Source organism: Eurosta solidaginis, chromosome 2, assembly GCF_040869045.1.
Source record: "Eurosta solidaginis isolate ZX-2024a chromosome 2, ASM4086904v1, whole genome shotgun sequence".
NCBI lineage: Eukaryota > Metazoa > Arthropoda > Insecta > Diptera > Tephritidae > Eurosta > Eurosta solidaginis.
Genome location: NC_090320.1, coordinates 259,828,428 through 259,844,618, shown reverse-complemented (window position 1 = coordinate 259,844,618; position 16,191 = coordinate 259,828,428). Strand labels below are relative to the sequence as shown.

Sequence of the window (16,191 nt, the reverse complement as noted above, 5' to 3'; positions counted from 1 at the left end):
ATAGTCTCGAAGTAATTCCGATCATAGCACTGAACTGGCTCAAATAATCCCGAATTTAAACCAAAAATCATCACGGATATGACTCCAAAAATAACACAAAAATAATCCCGATCAGTAGTGGAATTCACTAACTTATAACTATGCGATTTGTCGAGATTTTAATTAAGGATTTTGTCGCTTGCCTTATCGATTGTACTAGTTAGTTTTAACGACTCGAAATAAATGACATTTAAATTTCGTTTTAATAGTAGAAAGGTGGCAGCACAGCTTAACGAAACCTAAAAAATGCGAAAAGCACAACTGAGTGCCAAAAATAAATAAATTCCGTATACTGACTGCTTTTATTATGCAAGTTTTTACCTATTTTAACAAAAGGTAAGTAAATGCGGTATTAATTTCTTTTTTCGGTAATACTTTACTTTAACTCACAACTGCTAAAACTCGTCCAAAAATATCGGGAGAGGTGTCAAAAGACGCGTTTTGATCCCAGGTCAAAAGATATTTCCAAAAATCCGAAAAATGGTCACGAAGGGCTCCGAAACAGGGGGTGGGATCCATAGTATTTTTGCGCGGAACATCTGTCTGCATTGGCGGCCTTCGGCCACGCTTATAAAAAATTACCCTGGGTGGGTCCAACACCGGTTTGGAGACCAAATCTATATCCGCGCAGCACACATTTACCCATAGTTTTTCTTGTGGGTATTACAAAATCATCAAAGTTACAACAACCACTTGAAAATTTTAAATTTTGTTTGCAAATATCTCTGAAAAGTAATAAAATTTCCAATTTCCGCTTTCGGATTCGTGATCCTTTGTCCAAAGCGCGTCTTTTGACACCTCTCCCGATATTTTTGGATTTGTTTTAGCAGTTGTGAGCTAAAGTAAAGAATTACTCTTTTTCTCTCTGTTGATTTCGCAGTTATTCTTGTACCCCTTAATTAACCATCAATTTGAGAAATAATATCATTAGCCAAGTCTGGGGTTAGTCGGTACAGCTTTCGAAACTCCATTGCATTCAAGTGGAATGGGTTATCTACTTCTCTAAGAAGGTGTCTGTCCACTGGCGATGGACTTAGTAATTCTTCATCTTGTGATAAAACGTACGCTAAATACTCAAATGCCGTTTGATTTATAAATAAAGCTGACTTTCGTGCTTGAAAGTACTCAATTAAAGTTCCGATTTTCTTTTTTAACTAAAATTGCCAGAAATATTAATTTCGTAATTTTTAACGCAGCCAATTTACTTGCCGTTTATTTAACAAAACAACTGATCGTCGTTAAACAAATATTGATACAAAATAGTTACTGAATAACGAAATCGTTATAATTATCGATTCGCAAATAAAGTGATGGCGAATTTCGTTAAAAAAGTTAGTGTATTCCACTACAGGTCCAAAACAACCGGTAGTGACCCAGAAGTAGCGAAACAACCTAGAGAATTCTGTGAAATGATGCGCATATAGAATCGAAATAGATTGCCTTGGGATTATCCAGTAATAGCGCCGAAATTATCTCGAAAACAATTTCAATTACTGATCGTAATTATCTGGAAACAGTCCTGAATCGATCCAGGTAACAATCTGAAATGATGATTAAAATAAAATCGAAATTATACCGAAATTTTACCATAGCAAGCCACGAAAAAAATCCAAAATAGTTCCAAATCGATCCCGAAACGGTCCTTCAAATAATCTCGAAATATTCATCATCACAAATTCGAATTACTTCGAAAATCATCCCTAATAATCCGACGATGATTACGAAGTAGTACAGATATAGAGAAAATTTCCACATGAGATCCTTAATCTAGTCGAACAAACCAAAATACCCCCAAATAATCCCAAAATCATGCCGGATGTGACACCGCTCAATTTTCCATAGTTGATTAGGGCTCAACATAAAAGTGAGCAAGGTTAACTTAAGTAGATAAAACCCTACAGTTATTACAAAAAACCTGAAAAGATACCTGGAATAATTTTACAATGAATCGAAGGGGATCTCGATATGTTCCTTAAAACAGACCGTAAATGATCCCAAAATTGTCCTCCAGGTATAAATTTGAGAGTAATTTTTCACAGGTTCTATTTGTGGAAAAATTAAACCATTGCCGTCCCAAATTTTCACTATTGGATTTCGACATGAGGGCTACAACTCTTTGCAGCTATCACTCATATAGTTTTCAAAACTTTCAATTAGTCATATTTTGAGACGCCTGCCTAAATATAAGGAAATATATTAGGTTTACCCTTAAATCTCAATATTTATCTTTGATATTTTCAAAAACGAAACTTTATTTTTCCAGGTGAAGAAATACAACATATTTTTCCTCATTCATCTTAATGTACAAATATGGGCTACAAAGTTTCAAAGCCACTGTAGTATAACAGCTGTTTATTTAAAAAATTCACTCGTTCTTTTTCTAATCAGCCCAACCGGGTCTATTAACAGCATTTCTCCTTCCAATTCCAATAAGCGCGCGTTCAAATTATTAACAGAAACACGAATTGGCAGCAGCAAAACTTGACATAGACGGCACAGCCGCATCGACACCGCCAACGCAGCATGGAACTATGCAAAAAACAATCAACGTGAAAAAATTGCTATTAAAAAATAGCAAAACACGAAATGATTAAAAAAAAAAACGAGAAATAAATGAAAAACAGCTCTGTTAACGATGCAAACTTCGTTTGAGGCTACGGAATGCGTAGTCGACAACAACATAGAGCTGTATGCTTGTGTGTGTTTTTTTCTATTTGTACCCAGCCAACATTCGGAGTTAAAGTGTATTATTTAACTACACAATCGAAACTACTAAACTGATTAATTTTATTTATACCTATATAGTACTACTTTATTTTCTTGTTTACATTTTTTAGGAGGGATAACCTAATACGGTTTCAGTATTGGTGTAATACCTATATTATTATTTGCTTGTAATTTTTTCTTAAATTTCCCTCCTAATACGTCTTCAGCACCTATTGGTGTAAACGTGTAGTGTAATACCTATATGACACTCCTTTATTTTCTCTTATATTTTTTTGCCCTCCTAATACGAAATACAAGAAAAATACAGTCTACTTCACTGGATTTTTTGAAATTCTGTTGTTTTTTCTTGATTTTTTCTGACAAATCTGCAGCGGGATTTACCAGGTCTGGAGTACCATAGGGCTCTGTCTTGGGTCCACTTCTTTTCATTATCTTTATAAGTGACATTTTTAATATGTGCTCTTATGCTCGACGGCGTGCTTATGCGGATGATGTGTAATTATACATTTCAAGCCATATCAGCCTGGTTCAGGATTTAACAGATAAGCTGAATGCGGACTTACGATCGATTATGGAAAGGTCTAGGTCAAACCTTCTGTGCCTTAATGCTCAAAAATCATATGTTCTTGCAATCTATAAAGATAAGATCCAGATTTCTGTTATCCCATACCTTTACATTGGATCTGCAAGAATTCAGTTAGTCGAAAAAGTACGAAATCTGGGCTTTGTAATCAACTCTAAATTGTCCTGTGAAGACCACGTCAATCAAGTTGTGGCTAAAATCTATTATACATTGTGGTGCCTTAGAGTGTCATCAATTTTCGTATCTTGTGATACAAAGAAAAAGCTTATTCTGTGCCTGGTTTACAAAAAGCCGGGTTATTTGTACGACAAGCTTACGTTTTCCAAAAGCACACGCTCCTCTAATTTTATTCTTCCAAAGTTTAATTATTTAACTTCTTCCAGGCTTTTCTTTGTTAACGGCGTTAGGCTATGGAACTCCATTCCACAGTCTTTAAGGAACTCAATGAGAGAAAATAATTTTAAAAATCTTATATTTGACTATTTTAGTGATCAAATTGCATAACACGGTTTTTATAAATTTTACTATCTCACATTTTTAATTTTTTTATATAAGTATTTACATATACATAAGAGTTATGTTTGTATTGCGCAATAAAAGATTTTAATCTTAATTTGCAAATGTATTAAACTAATAACTAATAAATGAAATGAAATCAACATTTTGTGTTTAGTTTGAAAATTGTCTGCATAATACACAACTAAAATGATTTTTCATGTGAAATAAGTGACCCACCAGAGCGCGTGATAATTTTTCCGTGTTATTTGCATTGTTTTTATTGTTAAAAATGTTAATGAAAAATAAAATTTAAAACATAAGCAAAAACATATCAAACTATTGTGACGAATATTAGCAACACTAAGGCATACTATCATCTCTAAGCCGATATAAGCAGTCACTTGTATCTACATAAACAAATCAATCATTATGTCTACACATATGTACATTCAGCAGCGGAGAGATAAGCTGCAGACATTGCGCTTTATCGGTAACCTTATAACATCTGATTCGACCAACCTTATGGGAATCAATGCAATCGATGGTGCCGCTAAGGTCGTAACCGTATCGTAGCCAACCAATTGGTTTACCGTCGTAACGATAAAAAGCTGATTACGTTAGGGATACGACTACAGCGATACGACATACTGCACCAATGACCACCAATGACTCCCGCTATACTCACAAAAGTATGCAATCATCAGCAAAGTAGTTCTCACACAAACACATGCATATATCTGAGATACTCACAAAAGTATGAAATCATCACGCATATTGCTATGCGAGAAGCTATAAACGTGCATCTGTAGTTTATAGCTGGTGAGTTTATAACTGGTGAACAAGTAGTAAATTCTAGAAGAAGAAATGCCTAGAAGTATGCGAACGACACAGCAGGGAGTATAAAAGGAGCAAAAGCTGAGTAAGCAAAATCAGTTTGTTTTAAACACGCTATCAGTTGAGAAGTGAAGTTTAACTTTGAAGTACTTTCAAAGCAGTCTAATAAATACCATTTTGCATAATTGAATATTGGGGTTATTTATTCAACAATTTAGCGATACGAACGTTAGTAGAAGGTGTAAAATAAGCGGAATTGCCCTAAATTCGTTACAATTGGTGTCAGAAGAGGAATTGTTGAATAAATTCCGAAGACTTCGAATACAACTTGGACATGGCAAAGTGGAGTGAATTGAAGGTCCAGCAACTAAAGAAGGAGTTGGAGTGCCGTGGATTGAATTCAACCGGCAATAAACTCGAGCTTCAGGTATGACTACGAGAGGCAATGGAATTAGGAGTTAACGTGGAAGAGTATGTCTTTCATCTTGATGGCGAGGAGACAACAAAAATTGAAGAGAAAAACGAAACATCGCAGACAGTTACGAGCACAGACTTGAACATGATATTGGCTGCAATATCTGCACAAACATCGACAGTAACATCCAAGATGGAAGCACAGGAAGCACGCATAACAGAAATTTCATCACAAATATCCACAAATATGTCATCACAACTGGAAGAGCAGAAGACATATATGGCATCCCAGCTGGAATCACAGGAGACACGTATCTCAGAGATGTCGTCAGAAATAACATCTAAAAACGAATATCCGAAATGTCGGCACAAATTTCAGCACAGGTATCATCGCAGATCTCTGCACAACTGGAAGCGCGTATGGACGAAAAAATAATGCAGTTTGAGGAAAAAATCGAGGCCGAGGTGGATGCTTTGAGAGGACGTATCCAGGAGTTGCAACTTAATCGTCCGGCTGCTTCAGCGAGTAATACGAAGGTAAAAACTCCATCTTTTGACGGTTCTGTTCCTTTCTAGGTCTTTAAGCTACAGTTCGAGAAGACCGCAGCAATGAACAACTGGAATGCTGAAGATAAAGTTGCTGCACTGTTCGTGGCATTGAAAGGGCCTGCAGCTGAAATCTTACAGACAATTCCAGAGTACGAACAGAACAACTATGAAACATTGATGAGAGCTCTAGAGAGGCGATACGGAAGCGAAAATAGGAAACAGATATACCAAATAGAGTTGCAAAACCGCTACCAAAGAGCTAAAGAGACTTTGCAGGAGTTTGCCTCGGATGTTGAAAGACGTGGCACATTTAGCGAATGCGGACGCACCCGTGGAATATACCGAAAGGGTAAAAATCCAGAACTTTATTAATGGAATACTGGATATCGAAACGAAGCGAGCGACATACGCAAACCCAAAACCTATGTTCACAGAAACGGTATCATATGCTCTGATTCAGGAAACAGCATCGCTTCTGTGTAAGCCAGCGTTCAAAGCACGCCGTGTGGAGGTAGAAAGGCCAGACTGGGTGAACACAATATTGGAGGCGCTGAAAGGATCGAAAAAGCGGAGTGAACGAGTTATCAAATACTTCAAATGCGGGAAGCCCAATGTGACCACGTCATTGCGATCTTGATCCTAGTGGTTTCAACAGCATGGGTGGTCTTAATAAGAAAGCTGGAGGGGATGAGCAAGAGCGAGTCAGATGTAGAGATCGAGAGCTACCTCCATCTATTGAATGTCCTGTGATATCTGTGTCGCAAATTGGAAGGAAATCAAGCAGTCTTACCGTCAGAGGGAATGTGGATGGCAAAGAACGTGTACTGACTGTAGATACGGGCGCATATCATTCCTTAATCCGATATGACTTGGTCAAAAGGAGAGTAAAACCGTTACCTGGAGCAAGGTTGCGTACGGTCACTGGCGAGTATAACCAAATCCAAGGAGAAGTGGTATGTGAGGTCTTAATTGGAAAGGTCACGATTCTACACAAATTCGCTGTGGCGGAAATCGTTGATGAAGTCATATTGGGAGTGGACTTCTTAGTTGACCATGACATAAGAATCGACATGCAGAGAAGGATTATGCGCTATAAGAACCAGGATATACCACTTAACTTCAGTTTGGAGAAAGGGTTCAGCAGTAAGCGAGTGCTGGTGGAGGAGATTCAACAGAGACCACAAAAGTCAAAGAAAGTAAAGCGGGCAAAGGTTGATGGAATGAATCGGCCAAACAAATCAAAACCCAAGGTACCCGCGAGAAAAACACTGGCATTGACAAACCCTAATGGATGCACTAAAACGAACAAAATAATTTCCCAGAATGAATGCAAGGGTGGTTTCAAGCCAGCGCGCACTACTGTTGTGAAACGTCAAGACGATACTGATGATGCAAAGTCAATCCGTCAAGATAAAGCTCTGCGAAGTAGATCTTCCTTGGCCAAGGAACAGTGTTAGGGAACGGCCCAGGGTAATGAGTAGTAAGATGAAACACAGGTACGACGGGAACAAAAATTCGGAAGGTTTCTTGGAGGGAGATTTGGTACTGTTATACAACCCTCACCGGCAGAAAGGTGTTCCATCCGAATTTCGGTGCAGTTGGGAAGGCTCATACAAAGTTGTGAAGAGGATCAGTGATACCATCTACCGCATACAAACCATTGGGAAACCACGAAATAGAAGGGTGGTTCATTTGGAGATGCTAGCAGCGTTTAGATTAGGAAATTTTTCTGATCGGGACGATCAGACTTAGGTCGGGGGCAGTGTGACGAATATTAGCAACACTAGGCATACTATCATCTTTAAGCCGAAGGTAAGCAGTCATTTGTATCTACATAAACAAATCAATCATTATGTCTACACATATGTACATACAGCAGCGGAGAGATACTCACAAAAGTATGCAATCATCAGCAAAGTAGTTCTTTGATTGTACTTTTCCTTATTTTATTTGATACATCAACTTCCGGCGCAGTATGATTTTGACATAAATCCATCGAATTTACAAAAACAAAGTACATGGAACTTTTATTTATGTTTGTAGGCATGCCACCATGCTGCCACCTTGTATGGTTCCGCCATGGTTTTATTGGGAAAAAATTAAATAAAAAAAAAATCAGCTATAACATGTCAAACCTATTTATTTCGTGGGCAATATTGGTTTCTCCTTGCTCTGGTTGGAAACTGTTTTTGTAGTTTGACTTTTCGATAAGGTTTCGTCAGTATTTCGAGCTTGGAACCAAAGCAAAAATATAGTAATGTTATGTAGGTATTAAGGAAAATTCTCACTGATTCCTTATTTATGAATAATAAAACTTCCCCAGGGAGTTAAAAGTTTTCTTTTATTCATTCGTTCGTCATATACATCTCCACCTTGAAGTTTAACTCCTTAACTGTGAATTTTAGGTTAAGGAATCTAACCCCAGGGCGGCTTTCTAGACATTAACATTAAAAAATGTTTTGAGAAACGTAGATTTTAGATATGGAATACTAAAAAGAAACCATGACAACGAAATATTGTGAAATATGGCGTTCTTCAGCTGAATTCTGAAATAGGGTGTTTTTGAAACAATTTCTGAAATAGGGCGCTCTTCAAACGTTTTCTGGAATATGGCCCTATCGAAATGGCAGCCGAAGTAGGGTGATATTCCATGCGCTCGATATACAGAGGACGCTCACAAATTAGAACTCCTTTGATTTTAGGGTGATTCTAATTTCTGAAAAATTCTAATTCCTGGGTGGCAATTTTGTTCTGTGAAAATGTGAAATAAAACAAAATGTTTCATACAAAAACTTATTCAAATGCATGAGAGTTTTTTTTCTCTTCATCGTTTCACAGCACCAAAATTCCCCCAGTGGACGTTTTTTTGTATAAACCTTAAAAATTAAGTAAATTTACATCAAAAAACTACTATGAAATTTTATTATGTATGAATTAAACGGGGATTGCCCTAATTGCTTTTAAAAGTATTTATTTCCCGTCTTCGGATTATTGTTGTCGAGGTCAATGAGTCTTTTGACACCTCTCGATATTTTTTGACGCGTATTAGCGGTCGACACATTGTTCTAGACTATTATCAAATTCTTAAACCAAAGTTCTAGTTTTTTAGTATGTCTGTATGTACCTGCTAATGTTTTTTGCACCAAGGAGACTCAAAGAAGGATGTATGTATGTATGTATGTACATTGGTATGTATGCAGCTTACGGGCTCCAAAACTACCAGGTTAGTTTTTTTCCGGGAAGTGGACCAGTACCCGATGTTTTCGAACAAACTCTATTCACGGTTCGATTTGCCCGAAATTAGGTATATAGCTAACCTTTTGCTTGGATTAGTATTTACGATACTTTTTAAAGATGCCAAAATCGTAGAAAATCTGAAACACCTTTCGCAAAAAATATTGTCAAAAATCATTGCAAATTTTAGAAATCAACTATAACTTGCACTTTATTAGACTAAAATTGATTGGGCTTCACAGCTGCATACTCTAAAAAGTTCAGAAAACATTTTCGAGATTTCTTTTCACAGTTAAGGTTACTAAATTGCTAGAAATATTTGTTTAACAAATCGAAAATAGAATTTTATTGACGAAATTAAAAAAAGAAAAAAAAAAAAATTCTAAAGCAGCGGGGTTTCGTTAATATCTTTTGAACGACCCACAATTTTTATTTTATTATTGTTGCTGACGTCAAAACACGTCTTTTCACAACTCGCGATAAAGTAAAATTCTATGGATACAAAGGTCTTTCTCGCTAAGATATAGCTTATTTTTTTCGTCCACGACCCTTTTAAAAATCTTTTATATAAAAGTGGGCGTGGTCCTTAACCGATTTCGTTAATTTTTCCTCAAAGCATTCCTTATAATAAAGGACCTCTCTGCCGAATTCTGTTACGATAGGTTTATCGATTGTTGATTTATGATTAATAATACATATTTGTAAAATTGATTTTACCACAAGTGGGCGGTGCCACGCCCATTTTTAATTTTTTTTCAAATTTGTATCAAGAGTCTCAATATCAGTGCACACGTCAAATTTCAACATTCTAGGTGCATTATTTACTAAATAAACGGTTTTTTGTGTTTTCCAAAATGTTATATATATAAAAAAGTGGGCGTGGTTATCATCCGATTTCGCTCATTTTTAATACCAATCTATTCTGGGTCCAGATGAACTCGTGTACCAAAATTTGTTGAAAATATCTCAATATTTACTCAAGTTATCGTGTTAACGGACAGACGGACGGACGGACACGGCCCAATCAAATTTTTTTTCGATACTGATGATTTTGATATATGGAATCCTATATCTATCTCGATTTCTTTATACCTGTACAACCAACCGTTATCCATTCAAAGTTAATAAACTCTGTGTGCAAAGCACTCTGAGTATAAACATAATGGAAAATTTTAGGGATCTACTAAATATAACTTGTACTTTATTAGACCAAAATTGATTGGGCTTCATAGCTGCATACTCTAAAAATTTCAGAAAACATTTTCGACGTTTGTTTGTACAGTTAAGGTTACTAAATTGCTAGTATTTAAAAAAAAAAATCGAAAATAGAATTTTCTGGACGAAATTAAAAAACAAAAAAAATTCTACAGCAAATTGGAAAAAGTTTAGAACGCCAGTTTTACGTTAATATCTTTTGAACGAGCCACAATTTTTTATTTTATTATTGTTGCTGAGCTCAAAACACGACTTTTCACACCTCTCACGATATTTTTGACGAATATTAGCGTTCGAACGCTGTCATAGATTAGATTGATACGAATCTTTTGTTTACGCTCTCATATTTTCGCTCTCACGAGGGATTTATCTTCCAGTTGTTGCTGGCAACAATCACAGATAAATCCCTCGCGCCAGCTGAAGCGGGTGCCAGATCAAAAAATGTGCCAGCCAAAACGAAAAACGTGCCAAAAATTTTGGTAAACTTTGGTTTGACCTACAACTGTAGAATAGCGTTCAAAAATTATGTGAAAAAGGATAAAAATACTTGTTTAAGTGTAAGTATTATTAGTTCGAAGGCGGAGGGTAAATATTTTCCCCCATTCAAAAGTTATCACTAAAAACAGGTTTTGTAAATATGAACTCCCGATGCAACCAATCCATTTTGATCACAGAACCTGGAACGCCAGACATGTAGGGTAAACCCTATTCATTAAATAATGTTAACTATTATATCGTAGGTCCGATTTACTGAAATTTCAAAAGAATATATGGTTTTCACTGCGAGTTAAATGCGTTACAATATTTGACTAATTAGTTTAATCGAAATGTTAGTTTTACTTAGATTTGTTTATATTTAACTCTAACTAGTCGTATTATTTTAAAATAACTTTAAAGAAATAAATATTTTACGACTATCATTTTATTAAATTATTGAAACTATAATCGCCGAAATGTATGTCAAAAATCCCCATTTTCAGATCTATTCATTTTTGTTTATAGTGGCATCATTGATAAATGTTATAAAAAATGTGCATTTTGACAGCGCTCTCTCGAAACAAAGAGTTGCAAATCCATTCATCTATGACGCTGTTTGTCTGTAAGCTGCTGTACGTATTTAGCAGTAGAGTATTGCCAGATAGGATAGATAGAATAAGAGACGTCATTTAAATTTTTATTTGTAATATACTTGATTGGCGGGTATTAGAAAATTGCCTTCACATTTTTAAGAAGTTTATATTAATATATATTGTGATTGTTGGAAAGAGGGTGAATTGCTTAATTAATACGATTCTTTAAAACAATCAAAAATACCTCATGAAAATGTGTAGAAGCAAATTAAAATTACCCCTCAAATGGGACATTACAAATAAATCTCGCAAAAAGTATGAAATGACGTCTCTTATTCTATCTATCCTCTCTGGTATTACCAAATAATGTACCGAGCAAGGGCAAATGTTTGAAAATGAAGTTCGCATAAAAGATTCTACAATGAACCTCTTATAAACACACCGAGAATGTTTGCTGGGTTTGACTTAGCATGCGTGTTTTTATTTATTGTTTTTGTTGGTGTTACACTTGATATGCCGTTGCCTTTGGCATTGTTGCTGTTTTTTGACTTGCTCAAAATCTTACTTTTTTAAGCTTTGAGTGTGACTATTTTTTGCAATGCATACTTACATACATATGTACACCTTCTTGTAGATATGTATGAAGATGCAAATATTTTTGATTAAATTGATCACAGGAGGCGGGTGTCGGACGTGCGCTCACAGCCAGCATATCTATGTATGTACATTAATACGTACATACATATGTATTTCGCGATAAAAACCGCAGCTGGCGCCGACTTAAGCATAAACACATGTACATACATATGTACAAACACTTGTATAAAATGCATGTGTTTCACTATTAAAAAGAAAAACTGTAAAAAATTCAATGCCGGAACTACAATCCATTGTATCTTGTTGACATTTGATAAATAAAACAAAATCATATATGAGAAATTTTAAATATGTCTAAGCAATCCAATGAAAATCTACCTGCTAACATCCAATAAGAACCAAAGTAAAAAAAAAAGTAATTTGAAATAACACCGCTTACTATGTAGAGAAATAAGCGGCGCACGCCAAACAACAAGTGCAGTAGCCGTCAACTGTTAAAGCACATAGAAATTGCACGAGCGTCATCTAGCGTGTGCTGTTGACATTAGACACTAACGTAGTCGCAAACAACAAACAATTGTACATACATAAGTACGCGCTGTACAATGCAACGGCATCAAAGTAATGTACAAACAAACATGCCTACATACAAACGTATGTATGTTGTGGGCTTTTCGAACCACTTCCACTTGAATTTGCTGTTGCTCTTTTTATTTTCAAACTTTCACTTTGTTGTTATTCAATAACAAATTTGCACTTCAGTCAAACTGTTTATCTGCATATTGGTATTATAATTGGCAACACTTCGTATTTACACAATTAATTGTCAATTCATTTTATTTCTATGAAAGTTTTCCACTTTAATAAAGACTTAACACACACTCGCGCGTCACCAAGTACAAATGAGAACTGAATTTGAAACAACGAGCGCAACACACACGTTCGCCTCGATTTTAGCATTTTGCACTAACACATGAACAATGAGATTTTTTTTATAAACCCACACGCACACTTTCTCGCATATTGTGTACACACAATTCTACATAGATTTATGTATATTTTCATACGTGTGTGTTTATGCGAGTAGGTAACCACCACATTCACATTTTTACAAACTCGCCGCACTTACTCAAGCACAAATAATGTAGCAGGCTGACGCGGCACAGTGTTTTGAATTGATACAAAAAATTTAATAATATCGGTTATGTTGTCCTGCAGGTGCAGTGTTGCCAGAAAAAATTTCTTTGGAGCTAGAATCTAGAAAAAAAGGGCTAGAAAGAGCTAAATTTCTTCAAGAAAATTCAAAACCCGTTGAAAAAAGAGCTAAAACTATACATATGTATATTTTCAATGTAAGTTTTCACATTTATTTCAAATGAAACTTAAACAAAGTTATAAAAAAGGTACAGTAAAATTTAAAAAAAAGCAATAAGGTACAAGATACATACATATGTAACACTGTTTTTATAGTTTATTTCATATTTTTTAATAACAAAAATATTTTTTTTTTAACTTTTGGTTTGCCATTAGGGGGTAAGGTATCGTTAACAAGTAAGGACGGGACTGTCTTCGGCTGTGCCGAAGACTTCATACCTTTCATGAATTGGGCGGAACAATAATCTTATCTCGTTCGTAATCTCAAAATAATCGGATGTATAAGATAGGAAATATATGTATAGTGAACAGATGTACATACCTAAACGATTTTTAAGATAAATATAAAATAAAAAATGGCAAAAAAACCCTTATCTGAACGATCGGTTGTATCGGATATATATTATATATAGCTCCGATCGAAATGATTTTTGCAGGAAATCTTCTATGATATATTAGAATATATATCACCAAGTTTCACATTTTTATATTGGAAACTAAGGGAGAAATGGCCAAAAATCTTTCTATCTGAACGATCGGTTGTATGGGCTATATATTATACATAGCCCCGATCGAAACGTTTTTTTCATGAAATCGTCTATGATATATTAAAATATATATCACCGAGTTTCACGTTTATACTTTCTAAATTGCGGCAGGAATGACCATAATCGTCTTATCTGAATGATCGGTTGTATGAGAGATATGTATATGTTGTAGTGGTCCGATCCTACCGGATCCGACAAAAATACATCCCTGTGCCAAATTTCATTGAGATATCTCAAAATTTGAGGGACTAGTTTGCGTTCAAACAGACAGACGGACGGACGGACAGGCGGACATGGCCCAGTTCGTCGCCCTGATCAATTCGGTTTACCTAATGGTGAGTCTATCTTCTATATTTCTCAACGTTACAAACATCGGACCAAAGTTAATATACCATTTCATGTTCTTGAAAGGTATAACAAGTAAGAAGTATTTTTCACCCTACTACAATGACGGCACGGCTATAGGTTCGCAAAAAATACGACTTACCAAAATGTTGGCCGAAGAAAATTAGTTAAAATTTTTTTTAATAAAAATTTGTTATAATTTGAAGTTAAAAGGTCGAAACCCTTAGAAGGTGACACTATGCCGTTGCACAAGCTGAAAAGGAAATGTGAAACCTCATGACACAGTTTATGGATTAAAGTTTTTGTTATCACTTGAGTACCGGTTTGCCACATCATTCATAACTAAAGAAATAAAATAAAACTTCGACACACATAAAACACGTTACAAATTTCACAATACATATTGCCGAAATAGCTTTGGAGCCAAAGAGGGGCAAACCTTTTAAAGAGGGCCAAAAAAAGAGTTGGGCTAAACCGGAATTTTTGGAGCTAAACGCAAAAAAAGGACTAGATTCCAAAAGCACCAAAATGGCAACACTGTGCAGGCGTATTGAATTTTATTAAAAAAGAGTTGAAATGGGTACAAGTGGTAAAAGATAGAGAATGATTAAAGAGTCAGAAGCAGCGTAGTCATTTTAGCTTTTTTGAAGCGAGATTTAGCCACTTTTTCTCAGTCCAGCTTGAACAGTTATGAATTAGATTCTAGAATTTTTAAATTTTTGCCTCGGGGCAGCTTGAGTGCAGGCCGTATGTCCATAGCAGTGTAGATAGCGTCATCTCTAATAACGGGCAAATGGAATATGTGGTCCCGTGCCTGAGCTTCAAAAGAGTTCTGAAGGCCACAATTAAGCCAGAGGGTTGGCGTCAGGGTGCATAAATGGCAAAACATACTATACACGTGTATACCGATGATTCCAAAATAACGGAAGGGGTCGAATCTGTCGTTTACTGCGCCGATCCAGAAAGAAGTAGATCTTACAGGCTGTTAGGTTACTGCAGCGTCTTTCAGTCGCGTCAAACTATATATTGATAGTTACGCGGCGATTAAGGCAATAGTCTCACACAGTACTTCATAAAGAAGTGTTCTGGAATGTAAAGAAGCATTGGAAATACTTCGGTCAGTCCGGACCATACATCTCTACTAGGTTCCCGGTAATAAACGAAAAGGCCGATGAATTGGCAAAGGAGGGTGCATCATCAAAAGGAGGCAGGACCTGCTTATGATCCATCAAACATGAAAGACGTGGACAGAAGCACAAGGCTGCAAAGTTTATAAGATTATGTGCAAATCCTATGATATTAGACTCACAAAGTAGCTCATATCTCTGAAGAGAGAAGACTTAAGGCTCACAATGGGCATACTAACTGGACACTGCCTTCTGGCGTCACATACCTATAAGTTAGGCCTCGTCAGTAACAGCAGATGCCGGAAGTAGGAGCTGCAGGAAGAAACGGTTTAGCACGTTTTGTGTTCGTATCCTGCGCTCGCCAGGTCAAGGCTTCAGATACTAGGGGCGGCAGAGTTCCTAGAGGCAGCAATTAAGCTAGGTCCTAGAAAACTTCTAGTTTTTTTGCCAATTGGACGGGGAAAATCAAATTAAATTTTAAGACCCAAAACACATTTATCGCTATTCAAGTGAACAAGTTGTGGCGATCATCTTATTTTCAATACACATTGACTTCGAAAATTGTTAATACCTGGGCCCCTCAAAACAGGAGCTGTGACTGTGTTAGTAAGAGTGTGAAAGCCCCGTAATATAAGATGTCTGATGCAGCATCGTGCGGTTACAGATGAGTAGATTGCATGTATTTGCATGGGAAGCGACAAATAGCGCATACCAGCGCCATCTGACTTGAAAAAGTAGCCAACTTTAACTTTTGTTGCAAGTAAAGCATAAAAAGAAGAATTTGACATGTGTTTTCGCTCTATTAGCGACCTTTAGGCAATTTTTGTCGTAGTGCTTTTGCTTAGCTATATTTTATTAAAATAATAAGTTAAAAATAAACGATTGTGAGCACACAAAAAGATCTATTTGTATTATGGCACTATTGTGAATATTTGCACTGCATTACTGTCAGTTGCTATTATACACTAGATGGCAGCGCAAGCTGTAAGTTTTAATTGATTGATAAAACAACCAATTTTTGTTGATATTTGATTAGA

At 36.0% G+C, this 16,191-nt stretch overlaps 1 protein-coding gene across 8 annotated transcripts in view; it reads right to left on the bottom strand.

Moving 5' to 3' along the window:
* The window catches only part of dbr (debra), a 60,524-nt gene extending 47,881 nt beyond the window's left edge, over positions 1-12,643 (bottom strand). For 3 of the 8 annotated variants that reach the window (XM_067767744.1, XM_067767746.1, XM_067767751.1), the window contains exon 1: positions 12,348-12,643. The gene's annotated coding sequence lies outside the window, so the exon portion shown is untranslated. Of the gene's footprint in view, positions 1-12,316 lie in introns of all 8 variants that reach the window. The other 5 variants (XM_067767747.1, XM_067767749.1, XM_067767745.1 and 2 more) reach the window with 4 other exon arrangements.
* Between the last annotated feature and the right edge of the window lie 3,548 nt (positions 12,644-16,191).